Here is a 23675-nt window from a genome sequence, read left to right on the forward strand (position 1 = left end):
TAAGTGCCTGGGTGAGTGCAGCACAATAGAGTGGTTAGACATGTTCCCTGCCAACAACAGCTTACGGCACAGTGCTTGGCACACAGAAAGTGTTTTACAAAGGCCATAATTATTACTGTTTGAGAAAGGCAGAGGGACAGAGGGAGCGATCGAATCTAGAGGTCATTTTTATTGGACTGTCTCTTCATCAGCCCGGTGTGTCTCGCCCAGTTTTGGGTGCCTTCACCGAGGAACAAACAAGCCTCTGCTGGTTGATGAAGCGGATGAGAATTTATTTATTTAAAGGATTTAATCAATTCAAGGGACCCTGCCTCTCGCTGCTCGCTGTATGTGCCTTCAGCACACTTTGTCTAGCGCTCCCTGTTTTGTCACATCTCGTCATTTAGCTCTGGCAGGAAATGGCATCTTAGAGCGTGGAGCCAGAGGGATGAGGGCTCAGGAAGGAAGGTGGAGGCAAAAGAGGTGGTAGGTTTCATCATGGATCTTGGAAACAAATTGCCCCGACTCTAATGCGCTGTTACTAAAATTGGCCCTTTCGTTTTTCCTCGTAGGGGAAGTCGTGACTCCAGCGGCACAGATCCCTGGCGGGTTGAGGAAAACAACTCGGCCGCCGAGTGTCCCTCCATCTTACCGGTCCAGGTGATGTCAAGCTCTGTCGACGCGACTTGCGGTCCTTTAAATTAAGGTAACCGGCGCAGGTGAAGAGCAACGGGCCATTCCCAGGATGCTAGTTGGCCTAACTTAGTAGGATTGCCTTCTTTATGCTTGAGGAAGCATTCAGTGTATGGTCTGTTTCCCCATAAATTCTGCCACCGTTCACTACGCAGTGCGGAGCCAAGCCTGTGGTGGAAGTCTGTGGTTAACCGGCGGGCCCTGATGTATGGGCTTTTGAGGTTCTGAGTGAAAAGTAGTGAGAGCAGCCTTCTTCCGTGTGACCTCTCTGGGACGGACGACACCTCAGCAGGCCGGGAGGGACCCCCACTTCTGTGCCCCTCTCAATCTGCTACTTCCACATGTTTTCTTTGACTCTGCCGCCCCCTCCTTGTTCTGTGGTATACTCTGTTCTCCTCACGCAGTTAAACAGTGGTATTTATTGAGTACATACTATGGGCAGAGTGCTGAAGTAAGTGCTTGGGAAAGTACAACAGGGTTGGTAGACCCAATCCCTTTCTAGAAGGAATTTACAGACTACAGGAGGAGATAGTAAAATAAATTTCAGGTGGGGGAAATGATAGCATATAAGGATATGTACATAAATGCCATGGAGCTGGGCAGGGGCAGGTGGAGTATCCGGGAACACAACCAAGTACTTAGGCTATGCAGAGGGGAGTGTGGGACCTGAGGGCGTAATGAGGAAAGGCCCCTTGGAGGAGTTGTGACCGTCTCCTGCCCCTCCACTGTTACCCAGTGTTCAGCGATGGGGCAGGACCCTCGGGACCAGTATAACCTGGCAGGAGGTTTGGGGTGGCACCTGCTGCCACCTCCCCATCAGTGCAGAGCGCGCCCAGGGAAACGCATCGCTTTAATGCCAGCCCAACTCAGTAGGGGGATGGGCGACTTTCTTCATCCTTTGCCTACACAACTACCTCCTGCCAACTGAATGCCGCGGTTGGCTGAAGGACAATCAGATGGAGACGTATGACTTGCCGTCGGTCTCGCCCCATTCCCGGGGCCAGCTGGGTTTCATCTGAACTTCTGAGATTGCCTCCCATTGGCACCAAACCTGGATAATTCCTTTTTTTTAATGTTTTGTGTTTGTTAAGCACTTCCTCTGTACCAGGCACTGTTCTAAATGCTGGGGTAGGTACTAGCTAATTAGGTTGGGCAGTCTCCACTTCCCACATGGGCTCACAGCCTTCATCCCCATTTTGCAGATGAGGGAACTGAAGCACAGAGAAGTGAAGCTATTTGCCTAGGGTCACACAGCAGACACACGGCAGAGCGGAGATTCAAACACGGGTCCTCTGACTCCCAGGCCCACACTAACCATTAGGCAACGCTGCTGCTCATTTCTGGTCCAGAGACCCTAATGAGGGCCTTCTTCCTCTTCTCACTTTTGGTAGACCAGTTTAGGTTCTCTGCTAGATAGTGGGCCCACACTGTTAAATCAAGTGGCTTTCTAGCTGCTTGCAACCAAAGTATTATCGTCTGCCATTTTCTAATTCAGGCCCTACTCGGTCTACCAGTTGAACGAACCTAGCCCTGGCCGATAGAACCTTTGGAACGACCGAACAGTTTCGCCTTTCAAGAAACCTTTGGGCCAGAAAAGAACTAGGCTTATCCCTGGGAAAACAAAGACATGTTGGTAGTGAAAATGGATACCGGGTGGAGTTCTGAACAGGTTTAACTGAGCAAAATTTGTTTCCCAATCCTTTTAGTCCAGTTGAATTTGGGGAGGGATTTTAAGGGTGGGGCAGCAGGCCTCGTGAATTCCTGCTGGGAAGGAAATAGAGTTGCGGGTTTGCTTACAGGAAAATAATCAGTGGTATTTTTTGAGAGCTTACTCTATGCAGAGCTCTGTACTTGGGAGAGTACAATACAACAAAATTAGTGGACACCTTCCCTGCCCCTAATGAGCTTACAATCCATCTACCAGACAGAGCCTAAGCTAACTAGTGATCTGCACGATAAGAGTTTTTTTATCGATCAGTCATATTTATTGAGCACTTAATTGTGGGCAGAGTACAATATACCAGAGTTTCCTGCCCACAGGGAGTTTACAGTTTCCTACTTTTAAAATATGGTATCTGTTAAGCACTTATTATGTGGTAGGCATTGTGGTAAGTGCTGGAGTAGATCCAAGCTAATCAGGTTGGACAGTCTCTGTTTTACATGTGGCTCACTGTCTTAATCCTCATTTTGCAGAAAAGGGAAGAACTAAGGCACAGAAAAGTGAAGTGACTTGCCCAAAGTCACACAGCAGGCAAATGGTGGAACTGGGATTTGAACCCGGGTCCTTCTGACTCCTAAGCCTTTGCTCTATCTGCTAGGTCACGTTGCTTTTTCCCTGTCTACTTCTTAGACAGTTTGCATCCTCTTTCTGCCATTTCTCCTTTGCAATGCTCGTCATATTGTCACTTCTTAGGGGTCTGAATGTGAAATGCTAAATCCAGTCAAATGAAGGTCCTCTGTAGGTCTAAAATGCTCCCAGACTAGACGAGTCAGTGTGAGGCATCGATAGCTTGACCGATGTAGTTAGATACATCACTGCTAAATGCAATACTCATTTGAAACTCAGTAGGAATCTAGTTTTGAATCAATCAATCGTATTTGCTTAGGGCTTACTTCGTGCAGAGCACAGTACTAATCGATTTTGGAGAGTACGATATAACAGAGTTGGTAGACGTTCCCTGCCCACAAGGAGTTTACAGTCTAGAAGGGGAGACGGACGTTAAAATAAATTGCAGAAACGTACTTAAGTTTTGGGGGGCTGAGGGTGGGGTGAATAAAGGGTACAAATCTAAGATCAAGGATGATGCAGAAGGGAGAGGGAGTAGGGGAAATGAGAGCTTAGTCAGGGCTCGTTGAGGGCAGGGAATGTGACTGTTTATTGTGGTAGTGTGCTCTCCCAAGCATTTAGTACAGTGCTCTGCACACAACACTCAATAAATACGATTGAATGAATGAATGAATAAGATGTGCCTTGAATAAGGTTTTGAGTATGAAGAGAATGATTGCCTGTCAGATATGAAGAGGGAGGACGTCGCAGGCCAGAGGCAGGACGTGGGCAAGAGGTTGGCGGCAAGATAGATGAGATCAACGTACAGCGAGTAGGCTGGCGTAAGAGGAACAAAGTGTTGATGCTGGGTTGTAGTAAGAGTTCAGTGAGGTCAGGTAGGAGGGGGAAAGGTGATTGAGTGCTTTAAAGCTGATGGTAAGGACTCTGATGCAGAGATGGATGGGCAACCTCCAGAGATCCTTGAGGAGTGGAGAAACATGGACTGAACGTTTCTGTAGAAAAATGATCCGGGCTGCAGAGTGAGGCATGGACTGGAGTGGGGAGAGACAGAAGGTTGGGAGGTCAATGAGGAGGCTGATGCAGAGGTCAAGGTGGGATTGTGAGCACTGGTGAATTACACCGTCAGTGGTGTCTCCTCTGAGGATTATATAAGTGTGAATGTGGGATCCGGAACTGAAGGCTACTTAAGCTATCTCCTGCTTCTAGACAGAACTATACCTCAAACCTATGTGGCAGGTGAATATCCAGCCTCATAGATTTTCGAAAGAAGGAAACCACCCAGTTTCTTTTGGCAACCTGCCCTGCAAAGTTCGTTAAAGCTTGTCTCTGTATTTAAGCTAAACACCTCTATTACAGTTTCAGCATGTTAATAATAAAGCCATTTATGAAAAGCTTACTCTGTGCCAAGCACTGCTTCGTGCTAGGGGAGATAGAACATAGTCAGATCGGACCCAGTCGCTGTCTCTCATGAGGCTTTTGGGGGAGGGAGAACGGGCATTACTTTACAGATGACGAAACTGAGACACAGAGAGGTAAAGCAACTTACCCACACAACAGACAAGACTCGGGTCTCCCAACTTCCAGTCCTGTGCTTTTTCATCTGGATCATACTGCCTCTCCTATTTTCACTCATTGAGTGGCAACCTCCTAGATACCAGCTTTCGAACAATAACCCTTCGTTTTGTTGAGGACAGTTATTAAGTCATTCTCTGACCTTGCATTCTTCAGGTGAAATCATCTGTGCCCCTTAAACTTTCGATCCAGTTCCAGTTTTAGAACCCTTTCCATTCTGTGATGCTGAAATGCTGGTCCCATCAGAGGAGTAATCGTAATTGTTAGATGCCTGCTGTAGACCAAGCACTGTGCTAAGTTCTGGGGAATTTACACTCCAATCAGACATGGTCCCTGGCCTTCAAGGGGCTCACAATCTAAGGGGGAGTGAGAACAAATGTCTCCATTTTGCAGCTGAGGAAACTGAAGCACAGAGAGAATAAGCAACTTGCCCAAGGTCACACAGCAGGTAAGGGGCAGAACCAAGATTAGAGTCCAGATTTCCTGACTCCCAGCCCTGTGCTTTCTTTTAGGTTGGGCTGCTTCTCTTACATTATAGGACCTGAACTTTTCACCTTCCCCGTGTTCTCTCCCTCTACACAAGGAAAACACACCCCACCTGTCCTTTGCAGAAGCCACTGGGACTTCCTGAGGTCACTGGGTCAAATTATTCAGAACAGATATCCGCCTCTTCTTTAACAGAGTCAAAGGGGTGGAGTTGTTAGCCTCGTGGAGTCACAGTGGACTTCATTAAAAAGATTTCAGCTTTTCAATACACTCTTGGCTCCACAGTGAAAGTGACTTTTTAAAAGGAAGAGCTACCTGAATGAATAATATCTTCTCATCCCCACTACTGAGCATTTGCTTTCAGATTTCAAATAGAATTGTCCAGAAATCCCCAGCCAGTGACCATCCCTGCTTTATGCTGTGTCTTCCAGCAGATTTGTTAGCTCCAAAGCCCCTGCCTGTGGCCAACCAACCAAAAAATATAATTGCCAGAGAAATTATGCTAGGGAAGAGCAGGCAGGGTAGCTGAACTTGGGGTGCCGCCAGCTGCCTCTCATGAAACCAGAACGCACTCAAATAAGCACTGAGTGAAATAATTGACTCTAAGCTGGGAGATAGGGCTTTTACTCTTGATAATTACGGCATATAGCTCGGCATATTACAGCAGTAAATCAACCTCATGCCAGTTTCATGCACCTGTTGAGTTCATCTCCCTTCCTTTCTTTCTGTTTCTCTCTGTTCTCGGCTTTCTCATTCTTGCTTTCCTCGCTCCCTCTACTTCCCCTCTCGGTCGATTTGGACTTCAGGAGGTAATTCATTCACTGTCTACCCAGAATCACTGGCTGCTACTTAGTTGGAGAAACCATATCTGGTGAAATTCTAATAATTCATTTCTGTTGTTTACATCCTTATATGTCTTTTTAATCGATTTTTATGATTCTGTGATTTGAGCTGTTGCTACTGAGAGAATGTATATTTTAGAGAAGGATCAAGTAGAGGAGCAGCATAGCCTAGAGGAAAGAACCCAGACCTGGGAGGCAGAAGACCTGGGTTCTAATCCCAACTCTGCCATGTGGTTGCTGTGTGATGTTAGGCAACTGACTTCAGTTTTTTTTTTTTATGGTGTTAAGCACTTACTATGTGTCAGACAGTATTCTAAGTGCTGCAGATAAATGTAAGGAAATCAGCTTGAACACCATCCCTATCCCACATGGGACTCACAGTCTTAATCCCCGTTTTCCAGATGAGGTAACTGAGGCCCAGAGAAGTGAAGTGACTTGCCTGAGGTCACACAGTGGACAAGTGGCAGAGCCAGTACTAGAACCCATGACCTCCCTCCCAGGCTCGTGCTCTCTCCACTACCCCATGCTGTTTCTCTGGTGGCCAAGCCATTTCTTAAGCCCCAGTACTTCCCCGAGTTGCAGAGAACCGTTGGGCCATCCCAAGTCCTATGTATTCAGAAAGACGAATTTACTTGGGAAGTTTGTGTCAGCCGCTGGCCCACTTCCAAGAACAGAGGCCCTCAGCCTTCCTCCTCTCCGCATCTGGCGGGGAAAGGATCTGTTTTCTGCCTGGAAAAGCCCAAGCAGCTAACACAAAGACAACATCAAAAGAAAAGGCAGCGCATCTCGGCCCCCAGTGACCCTCTTCCACCCTGTAGCCACCTAAAGCTCTTGGCAGTGGCCCAAGGAAGAAGGGTGTCACTGTAGGCAGGGAATATGTCTGTTATAGTGTAGTCTCATGCGTTTAGTACAGAGCTCTCCACCAGTAAATGCTCAGTAAATATGATTGACTGACCGACCCTGACAGAAGGAGGGGCCTTCCAGCCATACCTATCGATAATTTATTTATATTAATGTCTGGCTCCCCCTCTAGGCCGTAAGCTCCTTGTGGGCAGGGAACATGTCTTCCCACTGGGTTACTCTCTCAAATGCTCAGTAAAGTGCTCTGCACATAGTAAGTGCTCAGTAAATACCATCGATTGATCATTCAGGGGCCTTTGGTTGGCCCTGGCACTTTGAGGGGAGCCTCGCTATTGGCTGCAGGCTAGAAGACAGGGCAGAAGGGTACCAAAACACGCTTGAGGATCAAGAGACAATAAATACATGCCGAAGCCCTTTCCTGACTGGTCCGGCCCCAAACTGAAATGAGAAGTGAATCACTGCCGTGTGTGCTAAACGTGCACCAAAGAAAAATAGACCCTGTTCCAAACAGGAGTCTGTAGCTAGAAGAAGTAAAACAAATAAGCATCTCCTAGACGAATGAAGCAGCATGAGAAGCCGTGTGGCCTAGCGAAAGGAGCAGTGGCCTGGGATTCAGAAGGGCTTGGGTTCTAATCCCAGCTCTGCCACTTGTCTGTTGTGTGGCCTTGGGCAAGTCATTTAACTCCTTCGGGCCTCAGTTACTTCATCTGTCAAATGGGGATTAAGACTGGGAGCCCCATGTGGAACATGGACCGTGTCCAACCCACTTAGTTTGTATGTACCGTAGCACTTAGTACAGGACCTGGCAAAGAGTAAGTGCTTAACCGATACCTTAAGAGAATCAACAAATCTCTATTGTGCTTTCCCAAGCATTTGGTACAGTGTTCTACTCACAGTAAGCACTCAATAAATATCATTGATTAGTTCAGTGACGAAGGAAAAGGCCCAGTGAGTAATGCATTGGCTGGGATCTGATTCCAGTTCATGTTTTGGAGGGAAATGAGTTCTAACACTCATCATTTCCCCACTTTATAAAGCTCAGTGAAATGTCCGTGCCGAGCACAGTGTTCAGGACACCGCAAGCCCTTGATAAAAACTCGTCAATTCACTTCTTGTCAGTGCGATGGAAACAAGGTGTTGCATTATTCCAGAGTTCTGTGGTAGTTGGATGAAAAAGGAGCGCTGTTCTATAACCATATATGGTCAAATGCTTTTGAGCTAAATTCTTTCCAAGGGCCCAGGTGAGATGTGTTTGAAAAACAGGGCCAAAAGTTGAGCTTCCTGCAGACATGTTCGGCCAGGCAATAACCCTCGCAGGTAAATCTAGACACGAGGAAACCAATTCTCAAAAAAACCCCAAAAACCCTAAGAAATGGTGTTACATGGTTTCTACCATCAGGATTTGCACCCTCCTCTTCCCCCTCACACAAAAAAATTCAGTGGCAACTGAATCTGCTGTGTTGTAAAAAGCTGTGTCCGTCTGAGTCCGTTTTATTTAATTACTCAATAAGTGGTTTTATTGAGCGCTACTCTGTGCAGAGCACTGTATTAAGTGCAATAAAATAGAGTTTAATCATCATTGGGTGTAAACGCTGACTCTGTACCAAGCACTATGTTATATACTGGAGTCGATACACCGTAGTTAAATCAGACACAGGACGTTGGGAGTCTCAGTCTAAGAGGGAGAGAGAATGGGTGCTTTTTCCCTATTTGATAGATAGAAAATGTAAACTCACAGAGGCTCATTAGGGATGAGCCTCTGTTTCCTAACACCTACCGCAATTACTTCGGACATGCACACAGTGTTTGCCAGGGAGCCCAGGGCAATAGAGGTTTCTCACTGACAAAGCCAATATAGTCGATGTCCAAACCAAAATAAAGAGGAATGCAACTTGAAGTGCAAGAGAAAGTGGAAAGAGCATGGGCCTTTGGGCCTGGGTTCTAATCCCAGCTCTGCCACTTGTCTGCTGTGTGACCCTGGGGAGGTCACTTAACCTCTCGGTGCCTCAGTTCTCTCACTATAAATTGGATTATATACTCTATTTAATCCCTGTTCGCTTCTCCTTCCCATTTAGGCTGCGAGTCTCATGTCAGGCAGGAGCTGGATCTGACATGATTACTTTGTATCTACCCCAACACTTAGAACTGCGCATGTCACATGCTTATAAATACCATAATTCTTTATTATTACTTTTATTACTATTGTTGTCCACATCCCAGTTTAGTAATCCCCGGGATAGCAATCGATTATTAGGCTTCTGAAGTGTGGTTCCAGCGTGAATGCCAAGTTCTGGTCACAAGCAGAGGGCGACGCAGTTGGAGAGAAACAAGTGTTGAGGGATCAAAACTGCTGTGCACACGCTGTGTAGCAGGGGCAATAATAATAGTATGTATTGAGCACTTACTTTGTGCAGTGTACTCTACTAGGTGCTGTATGAAACAGGAACAAGGTCCAGAAAAGTTGTGGTTCCAGTTTAGATCTAGAGGCAGTCCCCTAGCTGATATTACAACGCAAACATTGAAAGCACTGCGTTCAGCCCAGCCTGGCACTCTGCCCAAACTATTGGACAGTGACGTGTGAATCCGTTCTTTCGTTTCTCGGGAGGGTGGTCTCCGGGGACTCATCCCAGCCAGTCCATTTTTCCATAAAATTTCCCTCAGAAAAGAAGACGAATGGCTTGTGCTGTAAAAATGACCTTGTGTCTGATGAAACCCCTGCCGTTTTGGACAAGGTGACTGCCCTGTGGTTGGGCTGGGACGGTGTCTGACCACCTTGGAGCATATTGGGTGCTTTTTTGCCAATCCAAAAGCAACAACCGAATGTCATGTCGTGGGTGTTACACTGGAGGCAGAACATAATGTAATGGTGGAATAACAACTCACGATAAGGTTCCTTGTAGAAATCCACAAAATTTAGAGTATGCTGTGGAGGGGATTACTGTCTCCCTTGTTTTGGGGCCATGGCATTCTCCTGCCAGGTCCCCGTAGACTCGGGCGCCTTTTCCGAGTCACAGAACAAGGCCTCAGGAGTCAAGGCAGAGGGAAGGTAGATCCCGAATGTAAAAATATCAGATCCATATCAGAACCAGATAGGGGCCAGACCGGTGTGAACTGGAATGTCTGATATAAAACTGGAAGAATGGCCACCCTAAATGAGGGGTGGGGAAGGAAATCTTGAGACGATCACCAACTCTGTTTTTCAGAATCGCTGTCACTTGGTTACATTTTTGCTATTCCAGGGAAATTTGCTTTGTCTATTAAGGATTCCCAATTTCCACTGTACAGACAATAGCAGCTTTGTTCATTTCTATGGGAGCAGGGCAGAGTAGTGTGCAATAAAGCCAGCATGGAAGACAAAGTTAGAGTCCAAGCTCCTTAAAGTGTCTCCAATCGAGATTCCAAACCAGAGAGTTGTGATCCCAATCTGGATGTCACAGTTGGGTATCACTATTATTATTATTATTATTATTATATTAAATGCTTACAGTGCCTCAAGTATTGTTCTAAGATCTGGGGTAGATACAAGTTAATGAGGTTGGGTACAGTCCCTACCCACTTGGGGCTCACAGTCTAAATCAGTCAATTGTATCATTCAGTTATATTTATTGAAGGCTTACCGTGTGCTGAGACTATACTAAGAGCTTGGGAGAATACAATATGACAATATGGCAGACATATTCTGTCTAAGGAGGGAGAACTGGTATTGAATCCCCATTTTTGAGTTGAAGAAACTGAGGCCCTGAGAAGGGAAGTGATTTTCCCAAGGTCACACTGCAGGTAAGTGGCAGAGCTGGGATTAGACCCTGGGTCCTCAGAACCCCAGGCCTGGGTTCACCCCACTAGGCCACGCTACTTAGATTCATAGACCCTGAGAGGCCGGATTCCTTATCCCCCCGGGGGAAATCAGAGACCCAGTTAGACATGCCCAAGCCCGAGCCCTGGCTTAAGACTGGATGTCAGCTCTGCCAAAAACAACAACACCATTGCTCCGGGGCCATTTGTCAATGACATTCCCTCGAGCGGAGTTATTTAGAGCTTTCTTTAGCCCTCTGTGTCCCTCGCTGCTCCAGGAAGCACCTGGGAGACTGGTGGGTTGTGGTTTTTTGGGGTTTTTTTTAATGGTATTTGTTAAGCCCTTTCTCTGTGCCAGGCACTGTATGAAGCGCTGGGGTAGAAAAAACATAATCAGGTTAGATTCGGTCGCTGTCCCCCGTGGGGCTCAAAGGCTTAATCCCCATTTTATGGATGAGGTAGCTGAAGACCAGAGAAATGAAGTGACTTGTCCAAGGTCAGCCAGCTGACAAGTGGCGCAGTCGGGATTAGAACCCAGATCCCTTGCTCGGGAGCAGTGGGTGAAGCAGCTCTGCTCCATCTATCACTTCCTCTCCTGGGCTGCCAGGAACATCGGCGGCCTAGGGATCGAGAGCCACGTAGGATACACGAGCCATGCGCTCTCCCTACTCCTGCTTCCCGGGAGCTTGGGGCCCCCGGGACAGTTGGTTGCCCATGACTGGCTCAGAGCCAGGAAGCCTCCTCTTTGAGCAGAAGTGACTGAACTTGCGAGGCTTAAACCTTTACTCTCCCTTTTACTTTTTTACATCCCCTTCTAGACTGAACCCCTCTCAGGTTTCCAGTACTCTACCAGTTTCGACTATGGAAGGGAGAGTCAAGCAGAGGCCTACCCGTTTCATTCCTAGCTTGGGCTGTGGCTAGAGAGTGGAAGGCAATCTGCTACAAGTCAAAACTCTCCTGTGCTGGACAGCAGCGGCCCGGGAGAGAGTCGAGGGCAGAGACTCAGGTTTACTGCGTGGAAGGAGGCAGTGGTAAGCCACTTCCATATTTTTACCAAGAAAACTCTATGGATCCACTACCAGAACAATTGCAGGTGGAGGCAGGGGGTTCTGGGAGAGATGTGTCCATGGTGTTGCTATGGGTCAAAGACGACTGGACGGCCTAAGACAAGACTAGACTGTAAGCTCGTTGTGGGCAGGAAACGTGTCTGTTACATTGTTATTATGTACTCTCCCAAGTGCCGCGCCCAAGGATACGATTGATGATTGACAGACTTTTCTTCTCTCTCCGCTCCCTTCCCTCCCCCCTCGACTATCAGCCGGCCCCACACAATCACTAACAGACCGAGGGCAGGAGTTCCCAGGACCGAAGAAGAGCCCGCCCCCGCGTTAGCTGCCGTTAACAGGCCAACTCAAGCAGATGGCAGAATAGCCACCAGGCCTGTTAAAAGCTCCTGTGCCCAGGCCTCAATGGAAGAGACTGGAGAGCCGCTCTCTAAGGGGCGAAGGTGGCAGGGGAATGATGAGCTCTGTTCTGAGCTCTGCTGCAATCTCTTGAGGACTCTGACCTGAAGAAGACTCCTTAATCCTGTCATTTATGTCCCATGTAAAGAGCGCAGAGTGACTGGGGAGGGGTAGATGGCGGGGGGTGCTCTCTGAGTCCTCCATCCGGTCCCGGGGTCATTTGCAAGCTAGTAGGCCTCTGGAGTTCAGTTAGAGACAATGCCACCCTTATTAGTGGACATCCCCAAACACACCAGACAGAGCAGCAGGAATCATCAGATTGTAAAACCAAAGGAGAGAGGAAAGAGAACGCTCAAAGCCGGGCCAGTTACCATATAACGGCTTAATCCTAGCACGAATGCCATCGATCAATTGACTCATTGATTAATGACAATGACAAGCAATGCTCTTCTATGCCTGGAACGCCCTCCGTCCTCCTTATAGCCGACAGACAGTGACTCTTCTCCCTGCCTTATTGAAGCCATATTGAAGGCACATCTCCTCCAAGAGGCCTTCCTTGACTAAGCCCTCCTTTCCTCTCCTCCCACTTCCTTCTGCATCACCCTGACTTGCTCCCTTTATTCATCCCCTTTCCCAGCCCTACAGCACTTATGCACATATATGTAATTTATTTATATTAACATCTGTCTCCCCCTGTATACTGTAAGCTTGTTGTGGGCAGGGAATGTGTCTGTTGGTTGTTATATTGTACTCTCCCAAGCGCTTAGTACAGTGATCTGCAAACAGTAAGCACTCAATCAACATGATTCATGGACTGACTGGCTATACGTAGAGTGTGTCCCAAGGAAATAGAAGTCACAACCAGTGCCTCGCCTGCACAGCTGAACAGATTGTCGGCAGAGAGTGAGTCCACTACCAGTTACTCACAGCCCAGACAGTCTCTGCTCTCTCTCTGTCTATTTCCCAAGTGACTCTGGGAAATGTGATTCCGTATAGGTTTCTTGTTGCTTCTCCTGCCCATGGACGTCAGCTCCGCCTCAAATAGATGCCCGAACTTTTTATGGCATTCAGCCACTGCTGACATTCCTCACCTGGCAGCTCTACCTTCTACTTGTGTCCTTTGACTTGGTCAGTGGCCATCTGTTCCCACTTTGATCCTAAGACCCTTCACTGGGCCGGCTCAGTTGTGCACTCACCACGATCGTTAGCCCAGTTTGGGGGGCGGGGAGGGGCGGGAGGTTGGCCATGTCGTACTGGCCCCCGTTGCAAACATAAACGCTTTTGTATCCCTCCCCATCTTTAGCACAGATGGCTATCTAGTCATCGATTCAGCCATCTCATCCTGACTGATCCGTACTACTGTTTTATCCTAATTCTCCTTCCGGCTTTCCATCTCCCCCATTGAATAATTCACTCGTTGACCGCAGGGAACATGTATTATGCTCTTTTTGTATCAACCAATGATATTTATTAAGTGCTTACTGTGGGCAGAGAACTCTTCTAAGCTCTTGAGAAAGTACAATCCAACAGAGTTGGTAGATACCATCCCTGCCTACAAGGAGCTTACCATCTTCAGGAGACTCAATATCTGTTTTCCCTCTTATTTAGACCAGAAACCTAATGTGGGACAGGGTCTGTGTCTAACCTGATGATCTTGTATCTACCCCAGCGCTTAATACGGTGCTTGGCACATAGTAAGCGCTTAACAAAAACCGAAGTTATGATTATGATTATCATTATTTCCAGGGCTATGGTCGCCAAGGACTTCAGGCCATGATGAGTCATGCCATTAAACCCAGAATTGAAGTCACCGCATAGGATCAATCTGTCTGTTTTGGGGACGCCTGAGATCACCTGGTCTCGCAGACTATAAAATTCTTCTGCAGTTGCATCATCATGCATCATAGCAGGGGCTCGGTTCCCGATTAACGTCATGGGCCTTGTTTTTGGTCACAAAAATGTCGAGGGTTATTTTGCAGGTCGAAGACCTCCCGGTAGCTGACAGTGTTGGTTTTGATCAATCAATCAGTGGTATTTATTGAGCGCTTACTATGTGCAGATCACAGTACCAAGCACTTTTTTAAAAAATGGAATTTGTTTAGTGGTTGGGAGAGAATGCAGCAGAACTAGCAGACTATAAGAGCTTATAGTCTAGAGAGAGAGATATCAATATGAATAAGTAATTTAGAATATATAATCTAAAGATATGTACATAAGAAAGGATTTGATGGCAAATCATACCCCCAATTCTCCTCTTTTGGGGCTTGCTTTTCCTTCCAGTCGAATTGACGTTCACCTTTAAATCCCTTCTCATCTTTTCAGCTGCTGGACGTGTTTCGCCGAGTACTGTGTTGTCGACATTAAATTTGAGATGCCCTCCTGATAACAGGGCTGAGTGAGTTGAGTCACTGTCATGTTGGTTGGATGTTCTGTCGGGAAGTGTTCCCCCATTGCAAACTACAACACTGAAGCCTTTACTCTTTGCCATATCAGCGGCCTGTATTAAGTGCTTCCTATGTGCTAACCACTGGGGTAGAGATGAGGTTATGAGACAAACACAACCCTTATCCCACATAGGCTCCCAATCAATCTGATCCCCATTTTATACATGAGGAAACTGAGGTCCAGAGAAGGCCGGTGCCTTGCCTCAAGTAACACAGGCCAGTGGCAGAGCTGGGATTTGAACCCCAGATGTCCTGACTACCAGGCCTGTGCTTTTCCCAGCAGGCCAGACTTTTTTTTTTCCTGAAAGGGCAGTCTCCTACTGGAGAACTGAATGAACGCTCGATGTTTATAATGTCTTGGAGGTTTCCAAATCTAAAAATAGAGATTTAGTTTTCACTATGATAAGCGGGCTGCCAAGCCCAGTGGGGCCAGGGCTGTGAACTGACATATCCAGAGTTGCCAGCGCTCTGAACTGACTATTCCAGAAATGCAGCAGGTATGGCACCCTTTTAACACTGCTTGACAGTCATTTTGGCTGCATCTCCACACTCTCACCATGGAGAAGTGAGTCGATCTAAGCCACTTGGGCCTAGGGATCTAATTAAATGAAAGGTGCGGATGTGTCCAGATATTTGCCTAGACCAGGCCTACAGCCCAGCCACTGTAATTCATTCAATAGTATTTATTGTGCGCTTACTATGTGCAGAGCACTGTACTAAGCGCTTGGAATGTACAAATCGGTAACAGATAGAGACAGTCCCTGGCCTTTGACAGTCTTACAGTCTAATCGGGGGAGACGGACGGACAAGAACAATGGCAATAAATCCTACTCTGTGCAGAGCCCTGAACTAAGCACTTGGGAGAGGACAACTGACCAACTAGACCCGATCCCTCCCTTCAAGGAGCTTACAGTGCCGTGGGGATGACGACTATTGAAATAAAACACTGTAATCTATCTGTGTAAAGATCTCAGCTTTTATAGCTTTATGTTTCTGAGTCTAATTTTAGTGGTTTCTGAGATCCTTCCACTCTCTAATATCAAGGCAGAAGGAACCCTGCTGTCCCTCTGAATCGTAAACGGTTTCTGTGAAACCTTCTTTTTCCTGGCAGTGCGTCATATCCCAGTATTTGCTTTTCGAAATGCTTAATTTTTTGCGGTAAACATTTGAACAAAGTGTAGACAATTTTATCCAAACTTCCTAAATGCTCCCAGCTTCAGATAGAAGATTTATTTACTTCATTTTAATTCTTGCTCCGGCTGCTTGGAAGGAGTAAATCTGAGAGGCCCGACAGACAGCTGAACTTTTGACTCTGACCTTTTGATCAGACTAAGCGTGTGGGCATTTTTGAATTTTGCCTTCTACATGCATCTGTTCCTTCCTTTATCTACATCTTCATCTGAGACACTGACATACTTGCTTACTGTTGCAACATCAACCTGCTTTCAAAATACTTTACTTGTATATCATTAGCGGGTCCTCTAGGTTGTAAGCTCCTTGGGGGCAGGGATTGTGTCTACCAACTCTATTGCACACTCCGAAATGCTCAATACAGTGCTCTACACACAGTATAGGCTCAACAAATACCATTGATCAATTGATTGCACACAGTAAGTGCTCAATAAATACCATTGATCGATTGAGCTGTGAGTGATCCCAGCACTAGAATTTCCATCTTGGGCCAGCTTTTCTACCTTAAGGTTTTGCTCCCCCTGGGTACTTCTAGAATTCATGTTCTTTAAGAACAGGTTTCTTGCTCTAGAGGCCAGTCAAGGTCACCAAGTGTCTGCATCAGCTCTAGGGATGTGATTTTACATACAGTTGAGAGTTCCACAGTCTTTCAGCTCCTGTGTCCTTGATAACATTGAAACATCTCCCATCTAGACTGTAAGCTCTTTGTAGGGAGGGGTTGTGTCTATTAATTCAGTTGCATCGTACTCTCCCAAACTCTTAGTGCAGTACTCTGAACGTGGTAAGTGCTCAATAAATACCACTGATTGGTTGATTGTCCTATGACAACCCCCTGGAATAGCGTTTGGTGTGGGATATTTCTTCATAGCAGAATATCAGAAGAGCAGCCCAAAAGGAAAAGCGGAATGTTTGACTTGATATTTTTCCTTCTCAATCAGTTCCTCAGTGTGGGCAGGGACCGTGTCTGTTTATTGTTACACTGTACTCTTCCAAGCTCTTTGTAAAATGCTCTGCACTCATTAAGCACTCAGTAAATACGTTTGAGCGACTGACTGGTATTTATTGAGAACTTGCTCTGTTTAGCGCACTGAGCACTTAGGAAAGTACAAGAGGGTCAATAGACCCGATCCCTGCCCTCAAAGAGCTTCCAATCTGACATCTTTAGGAATGCTAGAGGGGGATGTTTGCCAACGAGGATGGCTGTCCTGACATTTCGGGGCCACTGTGCGGAGACGATCTCCTTGGTCGTGGGGTCCAACCCAAGAATGATATTGCACGAGGTCTTATCAATCAGGCGGCAGCGATCAGTCAGACTAGCAATCAGCTTTCCCATGGGCTAAGTTTGCTGCAGGTCCCAAACTTGTTTGGGCAAGGATGCCAAGAGCCTGTAATTCTCTAAACAGTTGTGGGTTACAATAGGATCACATCTGGTATTGTACTCTCCTGAGCACTTAGTACAGTGCTCTGTGTACAGTAAGCACTTAATAAATACTATTGGTTGACTGATCTGAAACCCACTGGAAAGCAGTTGAAGCAGCGTGGTCTAGTGGCTAGAGCCTGGGCCTGGGGGTCAGAAGGATTTGGGTTTTAATCAGTGCTCCGCCCCTTTTTGCTGTGGGATCATGGGCAAGTTTCCTGACTTCTCTGTCCCTCAGATTAGCCGATCTGTAAATTGAGGGTTAAGACCATGAACCCCATGTGGGACATGAACTGTGTCCCACTTGATTAGCTTGTACCTACCTCAGTACAGTGCCTGGAACATAGTAAACACTTAGCACATACCATTAAAAAAAATAAAAATCATCAAAAAAAACCTGGGCCCTGATTCTTATTTTGGATTCTGAAGGTACCTAATCTCAGAATCCAAGCCTTCCTGCACAAGTACCGTATAACTCTCCCTCTTAATTCTTCCTAAGTAACCTAAGTAAACCATGTGTAGGTTTCTGACTCTGTCTCTTCAGTCTCTTCGGAAAAGAAACTATAGTTTCTTTAACAGTAGGCAAAAGCTATTTGAGGGGTAAAATATTTGCTCTTTCATCAAGGAGCGATAGGCTAATTCTTTCGACTGACGGCCTTTTTGTTCAGAGGTCCTCTTGGGTTGGGAATTGAGTCTTTGGAGTGGTTGCTGCAGGAATCCCCAAACTCTCGGGACTAGTCAGTGGAAAATGACAAGATGCAGCAAGGACCAGTCAAGTCCCACTTTCGGTGGGATGGGCAACTACCCCTGATCCCACTAGAAGCCACCTACGTGCAGAAGACACCAAATGAGACTCTCCCAGGACAAAGGTATAGGCAAAATCAAGTCCTAGGAGGCAGTTCCCACTAATAAATCTCTGACTTTAGCTATAAATTATTGAGACTCAACCGTTTCACTTCCTCCATGTCTCCCACAGGATCTGAGGGATTGAAGTAGGGTTAAGTGAGGCATGTAGTGTGGATTTAGCCTTTTCATTACCTCCACCGCCTTCAGATCTTGCACTTCCAGGGCTGGGGGAGGGATCTATCATCATGATGACGATGGTGGTATTTGTTAAGCACTGACTATATGTTAAAGCGGTGTCCTAAGCAATGGGGTAATGGGGTAGATACAAGATAATCAGGTTGGGCACAGTTCTTGTCCCACATGGGACTCACAGTCTAAGTAGGAGGGAGAACAGGTACTTAGTCCCCATTTTACAGGTGAGGAAGCTGAGGAGAAATGAAGTGAGTTGTCCACAGTCACACAGCAAACAGTTGGCCAAGATGGGACTCAAACTCAGGTCCTCTGACTCCCTGTGCTCTTTCCAGTAGGCCACGCTGCTTCTAAGAGAGATGTTTTAGAATGAGAACATTTCAAATCCCATCTAGAGTCTCCAGGCCACATGATAAGCAATGGACCATTTGTAGTCGTCATCCGCACGGCACTGTAAGCTCCTTGAAGGGAGGGATCGGGTCTAGTTGGTCAGTTGTCCTCTCCCAAGTGCTTAGTTCAGGGCTCTGCACAGAGTAGGATTTATTGCCATTGTTCTTGTCCGTCCGTCTCCCCCGATTAGACTGTAAGACCGTCAAAGGCCAGGGACTGTCTCTATCTGTTACCTATTTGTACATTCCAAGCGCTTAGTACAGTGCTCTGCACATAGTAAGTGCTCAATAAATACTATTGAATGAATGAATGGAAAACTGGCCCGAGGAAGTTCACGAAACCAAGGGGTGTTCTTATCCCTTAATGACTGTTTTGGGGAGCTCCAGTTTTCCATGGGAAACAAGTGGCTTCACGGTAGTTATTATGGCACCAAGTGGGCGCTCAATTTGTCAATCATATTTATTGAGCACTTACAGTGTGTAGAGCACTGTTCTAAGCACTGGGGAGAAAATAGTACAGCAAAAGGCACGATTCCCGCCGCCCACAACGAGCTCTTGAGTGGGAGACAGTAATCTAAATCTAAATCAATACCATGACTCCTACTGCTTTGTGGACACTGTGGTCTCCAAATCAGTCAAGCGGTGGTATTTATTGAGCGCTTCCCGCGTGCAGACCACTGTACAAGGGACTTGGTTTGGACCCATCTCTCTTGAAGTTGAGGATGCTGAGGTGACCTTTGATCTTAAAGGACCCCCCCCCCCCCGGGGACCGGAGCATATTCATCACCTGTCCTGGCATCGACTTCCAAACCGAGTTTAACTTGAAACGACAAAAAGTAGCCCTGGTCAGGGCGGATTCTCGCACGGGCCCCCAGGCGGGGATTTTCCGGCGTGCGCACACACCTCCGCGAAGCAAACAGCTCACGCCCCTCCTTGTTTGGAGTAACCGAGGAAAGGAGTCGAAACGGTGACTCAAGGCCAGAGCATGCAGTTTCAACACCCACTTTGCAACGTGCGATTTAATTATGCCTGCTACCTTCCACAAAAAGGTCACTCGCTCGGCAGTAAATTATTAACTGCTGCCAGTTGCTCATGCTGCTCTAATTTCTTACACCCTTTAATTCTTTCTTCTAATTCGGCAGGAACAGACACAGGGTGTCCGGTAGGGAATTTTGTCTCGTTCACTGGTGGTTACCTTGTGTGCCCAAGTGGATGGGGGTGAAACCACTGCTGAAAACCCTCTGCTCTGGCCTCTCTGCAGGTTTCCACTGGGGGCTCCTGAGTTTGGCATCTGGTTGTCTGTGCCACCCTGAAAAGCGGCGTGGCCTACTGGATAGAGCACGGGCCTGGGAGTCAGAAGGACCTGGTTTCTAATCTCGGCTGTGCCACTTGTCTACCGTGTGACCCCGGGCAAGTCACTTCACCTCTCTGGGCCTCAGTTACCTCATCCGTAAAACGGGGATGAAGTCTGTGAGCCTCACGTGGGACAAGGACTCTCTCCAACCCGATTTGCAGATACCCACCCCGGTGCTTAGTACAGTGTCTGGCATATAGTATGCACTTAGCAAATGCCACACATTATTATTCTGATGGTCATGGGGGATGAGGGTGGGAGGCAGGGGAGGTTGCATTTTCCTACATATGTCCTGGAGGCTTTCCCATCTTCCTCCCTAGCTTGTTCTTCACTGGCTTCTCACCCTCTAGACTATAAGCTCGTTGTGGGCAGAGAATGTATCTGTTATACTGTTACACTGACAGTACAGTGCTAAGCACATAGTACAGTGCTTTCCACACAGTAACGCTCAACAAATACGATTAACAATAATATTGTACTCTCCCAAGCACTTACTACACTTTCTGTACATAAGATAATCAGGACCCACATGGGGCTCAAAGCCTAAGTAGGAGAGAGAACAGGTATTGTATTGCCATCTTACAGATGAGGGAACAGAGGCCCAGAAAAGTGAAGTGACTTGCTCAAGGTCACACAGCAGACGAGTGGCAGAGCCGGGATTAGAAGCCAGGTCCTCGGCCTCCCGGTCCCGTGCTCTTTCCATTAGGCCGTGCTGCGCCTCAGCGGAGGAGTGCTTCTCACTTAATGTGCCCTTCACAGTCGCCCTAGTAGAAATAGTATCATTTTTTGACCATTCACTTGGTGCAGTGCACTCAACTAGGCACTTGGGAAGCACAGGCTATGGAAGAGAAACGTTCCCTTCCCACAAGGAGCTTCCACTCTAATGTAACCATTGCCAATAATGGCGATGAGCAGAGATGGGAGGGTCACAACATCATCTTTTAACTGGGGCTGAACTTTGGCATTTTTGTGCTGTGGCAGAGCTCGTGTCTTGTCACCGATTTTTCACAAGGCGACCTGCCAGGGTAGGTACAAACTAAGCAGGTTGGACACAGTCCATGTCCCACATGGGGCTCATGGTCTTAATCCCCATTTTTACAGATCATAGATGGGGTAACTGAGGCACAGAGACGTTAAGTGACCTGCCCAAGGTCAACCAGCAGGCAAGAGACGGAAGCGGGATTAGAACCCAGGTCCTCTAACTCCCAGACCTGTGCTGTTTCCTATAGGCCAGACTGCTTCTCATCCCTATATGTGCTTCTCTTCCATAAAAACCTCAGACTGAACTAGCATTTTGTGAATGCTTATTTTGTCCGAAGCTCTCCGAACGAAAAGTTAGAAACCCTCATGGAATGTGTCCTTTTTCTGTCTGGCTAACCATCTTCCCAGTCCCCTCCTGCTGGAACTTTGAAGTGGTTTCATTAAGTCAATTTCAGACGCTTTGATGAGAGTTGAAAGGCAGTGGAGGTGATGATGATGGTGATGTTGATGTCATGGAGGAAATTCAAAGGAGAAAAACATCAACCATCTATGTTGTCCTTCAAAATCTTCATATGTTGCAAATGCAGGGTGGCAGGGGGATGGTTTTACCAGACGGGAAAAGAACACCTTAGTGAGGTTTTCTCAATTTTCATTCAGTTAGAGCTTCAAGCAAACCGAGCGCACACAAAATGGGAGTTTGACTCGTGGATTATATGTATGAGAAGGAATGGGGCCCTAGAGAAAAGGGCACAGGACTGCAAGTCAGAGGACCTGGGTTCTAGTGCAGTTCTGCCACTTGTCTGCTGGGTGACTTTGGGCGAGTCCCTCAACTTCTCCATGCCTCAGGTCCCTCATGTAAAATGGGGATTCAAAACTGTGCTCCTTCCCACTTAGACTGTGAGCACCACGTGGGACAGGGACTGCATCCGAAAGGATTCACCTGTGTCTACTCCAGCCTTTAGTACAGTGCTTGGTGCGGAGTTGGTTCTAATCAAATACCACCCTGTATGCTCGTGGGTAGTGGTATCCTGTCAAAATCTACACCTTCAAGAAGCCAAAAAGGCAGGAAGAGGCAGCGGGATTTCCAGCTGACCTTTCCCCTCTCAGTTGGAATCTGCCTCCAGTCGTGAAGAGGTGAGGGTGCCGCTGCATGAGGGTCAACCAACCAATCAGTCAATCAAGAGTATTTATCGAGCATTTACTCCATCCAGGGGACTGTAGTAAGCCCTTGGAAGACTCCATTTGAGTCAGTAGACTCGATCCCTGCCCTCCAGGAGCTTACAGTCTACTGTGTGCACAGCACTGCAGTAAGTGTTCCGGAGAGCGCAGCAGAGCTAGTAGATAGACCACCCGCTGCCCACTCTCAGTGCAGTTAGAGCCTCCCCTACCTCCCTACTCCTCCAGGACTGCTCGCTCTGGGTGAGCAGGTGACAAGGGGCGTTAACAAGCGTGACCTCTGTCATTTTGGAACAGAAAACAATCCAGACCTTTCAGGTGGTGATTGATTGATTGATTGATTGATTATTTTCTGGAAGAGAAAGTCCCGGAACTCTGTCCCAGATCTGACTGAGGCAGCGGAGGAGGAGCCCTGCGATGTGGAGGGGGATGGGGTTGGGCTGGCTGCAGTCAAGACTGACCACCACACCAAGGAATCCGCTACTGGGCGGGGAACCAATCTCTTTTGTACCCTCAGCACTGAGAAGCAGTGTGTCCTAGAGGAAAGAGCACGGAACCAGCAGTCAGAAGTCAGGGTTCTTAACCCGGCTTTGTCACTTTATAATAGTGATGATGATGATAATAGTATTGGTTAAGCGCTTACTATATGTCCAGTGCTGTTCTAAATGCTGGGGTAGAGACAAGTTAATCAGGTCGGACACAGTTCCTGTCTCACAGGGGGTTCACAGTCTAAGTAAGAGGGAGAGCTGGTGTTTCACTTCTGTTTTACAGTTGAGGAAACTGAGGCCCAGAGAAGCGAAGTGACTTGCTTAAGGTCGCAATAGGCAAGTGGCAGAGCAGGGATTAGAACCCAGGTCCTTTGACTCCCAGGCCTAGGTCTTTTCCACCGGACCACGCTGCTTCGACTTGTCTGCTGTGTGATCTTGGGCAAGTTGCTTAACTTCCCTGTACTTCAGTTTTCTTGTCTGTAAAATTGGGATTCAGTCCCTGTACTCCTTTCCCCTTAGATGGTGAGCTCCATGTGGGATGAGGACTGTGTCTGATGTGATGCTTTGAACAGGGCTCTACACAAAGTAATCACATAATGATTGATTGATTGACCAAGGAGGCATGCTCATAAACCAGTGCCCTTGCTCCGTTCACCATTTTATATAGGCACCGAGAGATTTGCGGCTCTCTCGGTGTTCATTTCCTCAAAGCGTCAACAACACATGGAACGTTCTGCCTGGAAACCTCCTGGGCTGGTAAGGTGATACTGCACAGCTGAGTTTTGAGATGTAACCTCAGCTCTTCCTCTTGCCTGGCTGAGTTACTTGGGCCCAGTTGACTTTAATTGGGCTGAGTCATCTGTAAAAATGGGTTAAGACTCTTTTCCTTCCTTCCTTGAGGGATTTTTGCAGAGATTAGTGTGAGGATGTTTGTATTGCCTTCAGGAGGTAAGTACTAAGTAAAGGCCAAGAACTAACATACCCAAAGGGTTGTATGATTTGAAGCCAACTCAGGCTGTAGTTTCTCTTTTTGAAAGAGGCACGTGTCCTTAAATGTAACCCTCTGTGGGGCGGTAATCAATCAGTCATATTTATTGAGTGCTAACCGTATGCAGAGCACTGTACAAAGTGCTTGGGAGAGTGCATTTTAACAGGGATGGTAGACCCTAGTCCCTGCCCATAAGGCGTTTTATAGTCCAGGTGGGGAGACAGACATTAAACTTGC

General features: G+C 47.2%; 1 protein-coding gene across 1 annotated transcript in view; it reads left to right on the forward strand.

The window, feature by feature from the left end:
- Window positions 1-569: 569 nt before the first annotated feature.
- The window catches only part of ABHD13 (abhydrolase domain containing 13), a 161309-nt gene continuing 138203 nt past the window's right edge, over window positions 570-23675 (forward strand). The window contains exon 1 of the mRNA XM_016227650.3: window positions 570-685. The gene's annotated coding sequence lies outside the window, so the exon portion shown is untranslated. The remainder of the gene's footprint in view (window positions 686-23675) is intronic.

The sequence above is a fragment of the Ornithorhynchus anatinus genome, chromosome 20, assembly GCF_004115215.2.
Source record: "Ornithorhynchus anatinus isolate Pmale09 chromosome 20, mOrnAna1.pri.v4, whole genome shotgun sequence".
Taxonomy (NCBI): Eukaryota; Metazoa; Chordata; class Mammalia; order Monotremata; family Ornithorhynchidae; genus Ornithorhynchus; species Ornithorhynchus anatinus.